Consider the following 6,798-nt stretch of genomic DNA (forward strand, 5'->3'; position numbering starts at 1 on the left):
TTCTCGATGGGTGGTTTCTGGTGCCTTGTGCCAGTCTGCTGCTCGCCAGAGACTGCACCTTCTTGGGCATAGACTTCTGCAGTTGCAGTATTTTACTTATAGACTCCTTACAAACAGAACTAAATTTCTTACTCTATCCAACTATTCTGCCTGGCCTGTTCCAGCATTCTCTGTTTATATTTCAGATTTCTAGCATCTGAAATATTTTGTTTTTATCACTTCAGCTTTCCTGGATGTGCCAATTCATTTTCTGTCCCGCCTTCATGTTTTCATTCCATACTAACCTGAACTGTAGGTTACTTTCTCTTCATGTTAGAGCTCTTTCAGTTTATGGAACAGGCAACACACAGAGTTGATGTTGTGGATCCAGGTGGGTGAGGACTAGTGCTGAAAAATATTGCTCATTTGTCATCTCATGTATGGTTTCAAGATGCCAATATGTGTTTTGTATATTTCTGCTGGCTTGTGATCTTCCTGGTGTCAGTCCCCTGCTTCTGTTAATGATGGACCCAACACTGTGATTGCTAAAGCCTTTCCACCTTCCACCTTTTGGTAGGCACGACACAGATAGTGCTTTAAATAACACGCAATTAAGTATAAATAATTAACAATGGAATGCCTTGATTTATACATTGGGGTTGACCATTAAACTGATGGGGTCCTGTTTTTGTATTGTGACAAAAAAGATGCTGTGATGACCAGTGTCAGAAGGAAGGGATTATTGTATAGTTCATGATGAAAGATTGGGATTACAGCTCCTTTGGTCACAAACAGAAGAACTGATCCTGTGGGTCCTGGCCAGAAATAAGTTTTCTCAGTTGTCTTCAATCTGTTTGTTTCATCTTCCCTTTCCTCCTAACCTGCTCCAAGGTTGCTTGCAATATAACCAGTGGCAGAAGTTGTGCCATCAGTTTCCCTCTACTGGGACTTCAAATTGCCAATGAACTATCACATCTTATATGGCTGAATGGCTTTTACGGCATCCATCCTGCTTCCCTCATTCACTTCTCTTCAGCCACTTAATAGAAGTGCAGTTAGGTTAATAGGAGGGAACTGTAAGTGATTTTAATACTTTTTCATTAACAGCAAAAAAAACCTTGTGGTTTTAAAAATAGATATTGGTATTCAAGAACCTGGCTAGCTTTTAAAAGCAATTAAACAAAAGAACTGCAGGCTACCGTTTACCATTATCAGATTTCTCTGGATTTTTTAAAATGAAAGATCATATTTTTGGCATAAATTTCAAGCACTACACACAGGAGTCAGGAAGCAAGTAAGGTGAGGAGCACGATAATTCTGCCAGCGCAACTCATACCAGCACTTAAATCATCGGTGTGCTTAGTATATCATTTATAAATACACTAAGAGCATGCTTGGTTTGTTACGAGAACTGGGCATGCAGGTTTGAATGTTACATCAGTATTAGGTAAGCCATTAAGGTTTTCAAAAATTGTTCTCCCACACATTCAGGTTACAAAAGTTAAAGGGATAACATTGTGACGTGTGGGAGTTTTGCTTGTATTTTGTTCCCTCTTTTCTCCCAAAAAATTACCTTAAGCGTTGAATTATAGGCTTAATCTTCCAGCAAATGGATACTGCCAATAGGACTCCTTTAACTCCAAATGTTACAATTACAAAAGCTGGTGAGATGTGCTCACACCTTGCCACAATTTTTAGTAGAACAAGAATGACAGGAATATTCTGGTTATCAAATTATTACATTTGATGAGGAGCGTTCAATTATTCCAACGATACAATTGATCTACAATAGCAATTGTGCCATTTACTCGCACTTTCTACTCTTCATACCATGTAAAACATTGATTACCTCTTTCCCATCCTCCCCGACAATTATTCAAGCTTTGAGTACCATCAAAATCTTTTATGTCAGTCTATTCCTCTTTCAACAAAACATGTTAAAGGTCGGACTCAGTAGCATTCAACTTTCCAATATATATGCAGCCAACTTCAGGCATGTAGTCAGAGCAGAGAGAAAGTAAACTTTCCACAACATACTGGAATCACACTATTATATTAATTTTTATCAGGTGATTCTGAACAATAACAGCTAATTGTAATGATAAGCAAACGTAAGCTATATTTCATCCATTTACATGTGTATATGCAGCTAAACGAAAGCATTGGTTTCTCATCTTTGTTGAACAACTGTACAGGTATCTATCGACATTGTTATCAGCTCTGACAGGCAAAGTATGAGTAAATGGATACTTTATTTGCAAAGTGAGGCCCAGCCAAAGGAAGAACAAGAACCTCATTGCAAAATATTTAATAGATACTAGATGATATGGAGTGTTAGCTTTGTGGTTTTCAAGGTAAAATCAGAGGTTAAACTTAAATTGGAGATAGTTTGCATTATATAGTATTAATTTATGCCTATTGTCTGCAAAAGAAGAGAAGCATCAGCTAATCCTGCTCCATGAAAGGAAAAGTCATATTTACTTGTAAAATCAGAAAATTTTTTTTGCAAGTTCTGCCTGGTGACAATTTCCCAATAAGACCTATCTCTGTCGAGATGATAATGTGGATTTTCTTTTACTCAGGCACAAAAAGAGGACGAATCAGCAGAGGTCCATTGCTTCTGTCATCTACCAAGGTTGCACTATTAACTGACATACATTACGACTGATGCACTTCAATATGTTGCAAAGAGTCACACCAAGATGAATGAAATTTAGATGGTTGACTAGCTGTCATCAAAGAGCTAACTAGATTCCTTTAGCACATAAGAAAGAAAACAAGACAGAAAATCAAATAAATAATAAATTTGAACTTGAACTTTCCGCAGAAAGAAATTTCTCAGAATGATTTGGGCATTCAATTCAACAAACACCAAGGTTCATGGTTGAATAGTTGCTCTCACTATGTCTGAAATGGTCAGGTTTTCTAGTTTTTCCAACAAAGTACCTGGTCCTACACATCACATCACATCAGAGTGTTGGGTGCCCTGCTGCTAGATTGCAGCTGACCTGGAAATGCCTTACATTTGAGATGGATGCACATAATTGAGGGCTGAGCATAGTGGTAACTGCAGATCAAAATCACCTGGCTGTGTGTCACAGGTCCCATGTTGCCCTAACAGTGGGCAAGTAACTGTAATCAAAATTAAAAGTATCCTCTCAACCTACCTCAGTTTCCACAAATTACAGGTAACTGGCAAGCTATCTTTCTTTTAATAATACTTTTATTGAATTTTACAAGGATAACAAAGCATATACAGAAAATTTGTAAAGTACACAACATAGATGTCAAAAATTAAAGAACATGATAAAATTGTCAAACCTATAAAGCAAAACTTATAAGTTTGTCCCAAAAAGCCCTCAACTCTCTATAAACTGAAATTTTATATTTAAAAGTGTGTTTCATTCCTGGAGTAACACTTTAAGTTGCTGGAAGTCAGGTTTTGTATTTAGAGGAGAAAAAATGAAAAAAGGAAAAGAGAATTAAAAAAAAAAAATCCTTATTTTAAATAAAGTTCTGAAAATACTTTAGGAAAGGTCCCCACACCATTTGAAACTTTTTGTTTGCATTATAAATTGAATAGCAAATCTTTTCTAGATTTAAACAAGACATAATATCCCTCAGCCACTGAGTGTGGGTAGCCAATTCCCCCCATCTTATTAATACCGCATGTCTAGCTGAAAGAAAGGTGAAGGACAGAGTACATTTGATTAGAGTTAAACAAATGTCTCCTTCTCCAATGGTACCAAAAGGAATATTTTGATTAAAGTAGAGTAAAAATGCTGCCCCCTCCAACATGGCATGAAGCAACAATTATCAGAGCAACGAATGTTTGTTTCTTGTAAAAGAGCAATTGGTGTTTTAAGTTGCTTAATGTGTAAAAACACTTTCCTTCTTTTAACAGGATGGTTTAGATCTTTGACATTCCAGCAATTAACTTTAAAAGGCTATCCATTATCCCTGTTTAAAAATGTAAGCACAAATGATATCAATACTCCAGGTGTCATTTTTGAGACAGGAACATAAAACAAATACTAGAATGGAGATAAACCCTGCATAGTCAAGGTAAGTACAGACTCAGAGAATAGTAACGACAATGTCACACCCACCCACCCCAAATCAAGACAGCTGTCAAAAACCACAACAGCATACTTTTAAAATATCCAATTCCATCCCAAAAAAAACTCTTCCTGTCCCACATATCATCATCTTCAGCTCTGTTATTGTTATTCAAAATACATTTAACACTCCCAAAACAACTTAACTTTGTTGGAAACACAACCATGTAAGAAAAAAAATCTTCTTAAAAATTTTTATGAGTTCTGAAAAGTATACTATATAGTATGTTATGTAGGACTAGATGATAATATCACTTTAAAAGGCTTGCTGCCTGGACTGTGCGGGTGGTGGCATCTTCTGGGTTATCAAGTGGGTGCCCTCCTTCCTCAGTGTTTAGCTGAGGACATACAACCTATATTCAGCAGTGAATCCTGGCATCCTGGGCTCACCCTCTAGGTGCCATTCACTTACTTGGATTCCTCATCCAGAGCCACTGACAACCCTTTTCAGTAGCACTGAAGGATCTTTAACTGCTTGTCAATGTTTCTTTCCTTGCGCTTCCAACTTCCAAGTAGCCTTGATGTTGATGTGGCTGCAAATCCTCTGCAGTTTACTTCAACCAGTCGGACCCTTGCCTTCTAGCCATGTTGCCGCACATCAGCTGCAAGCTCAGAGTACCTCAGTTTCTAGCATTCATAGGCCTCCTCCACTGCATCCTTCCAGGGTACTGTAAGCTCGAATAGATGAACGAGATAGAGTGAGGTCAACCAATAGAAATATAACATGCTACTAAAAAAAAGTATAAACTTTCCTGATGATCTTCTAACATGACTTCTGCCTATGTGGGTATTTTATCCAATAAAATGTTACTAAGAGAGGGAGGGCCAGCTGGTCCTCACCACTTGAATACTGTATGACACAGGCTAGAAAAATTAGAAATAATAATAATCAGCCATGCAGACAACGTGCAGACATTTACAAATGGGTGCAATGTAGAGGGAAATCTGTCTATTTATCTCTGTGCCTCATTGACCAAGGGCAGCCACTTGTTATGCCCGCTGGGGAGTGTGATGCAGATTCATGCAGGATACAGCAGGGAGGGCATGAGTCTTCGATTATATAGATCCAACATTACATCCTGGTATTCAGCTCACTGATTCAGGACTTTGGGACTATAATCCTCCACAACCTGGATCTGCTGACCATGTATTTATTCCCATTTTCCTCTTCACTGGGCCTCAGGGATTAGAATGTCCTTTATCTGATAGCAATGTAGACAGAGAATAACCAAACGCGATCTCTGTCCCAGAGCTGGTTTAGGAACTAATGAACGGTGCGTTCTATCGATCTCCAGCGGAGATGGGAGTGTCTCATTCCCATAAACCTTGCATAGCAAATTGGAGAAGGGTGTCCTCCTTTAATAGATTCTGCCAAGCGCAGGATATTTATGTTTTTCCGCTTGCTCTGGCCTTCTAGATCAACGACTTTAGCCGTTAGCTTCGAATTGCTTTCTCATAGGCTGGAGCACACATCCTCTAAATCATTAACATGCTGGCTCATTTACATAGACACCTTCACCTTCAAGCAATGGAGGTGTCTAAGATTCGTAATAGATCAAGTGGACAGCCAGCATCTTTTTCCAAGGATGGCAATGACTGATACCAGAGGACATCCATTTAAGGTGAGCGGAGGAAAGTTTAGGAGAGATGTCAGAGGTAGATTTATTTTTTACACAGAGTTCCAGATGCCAGGAACGCATCGTCTGGGGTGGTGGTGGAGGCTCATACAAAAGGCACATTTAAAAGACTCTTAGATAGGCACACACCTGTAAGAAAAATGGAGGGTTATGGGCTGTGAGGGAGGGAAGGATTTATATAGGTTGGCACAACAATGTGGGCCGAAGGGCCTGTACTCTGTTGTAATCTAAATGCATGAATGATTTGAATCGGATACAGATGAACTGGTTCATTGAAACATTTTTCACTTTGTTTAAGAGTAGATGCAGTAAGTTTAAAAAATAAAAAAATAGATTTATATTTGCATAATTTTTCCCTAACCTCAGAATCTCCCAAAGGATGACAGTCATTAAAGTATTTTGGATCACTAATGTAACTAAGTGCAGCAATTTGTTTAAACACATCTATATAGAAATAAAATAAAGGAGCAAGCTATCTTTTTTAAAAATCTTGGTTAAGAATAAATGTTGGCCCAGACAAATGCTTAGTCCTGAATGAACTATGTTGATATGGTGGAGATATCATATGTTAACAGTATGATGTCAATCAACAGAGGTTCAGCAAGTGTTACCACTTGTTACAGGTCACAGGTACATGAGTGTTATTGGTTCAATTGTCCGCTACTGTAATTGAATCCATGTTTGTACAAACTCTGATCTGTAGTAGTTTAGCCATAAGTAGCAGTCTCTTTTTCCGGATGCTGAGGAGACCTCTTAGACAGAAGATTGCTTCGCAATGATCAATAACTATGCAATGTGAGTGATTCAAACCATCTGCGGATAAAGTGCTAAAACTAACGGATTGTGCACAGCAAAACAGAGCCCGTCAATTGAGTTATTCATGGAAAACCTCATTAACCCAGAACAACAGCTTTCTCATACAGACTCGACAGCTGACACTGACATCATCCCTCACAGAGTGACATTTCATTCACAAATGTCCATGTGCAAAAAGCGAAATCAGGGTAGCAACCAGAGGAGGAACTGCTGAGCATTAGTCAAGCTAGTCAATGATGCCATTCAGA

This window comes from Narcine bancroftii, chromosome 9, assembly GCF_036971445.1.
Source record: "Narcine bancroftii isolate sNarBan1 chromosome 9, sNarBan1.hap1, whole genome shotgun sequence".
NCBI classification, from domain to species: Eukaryota; Metazoa; Chordata; class Chondrichthyes; order Torpediniformes; family Narcinidae; genus Narcine; species Narcine bancroftii.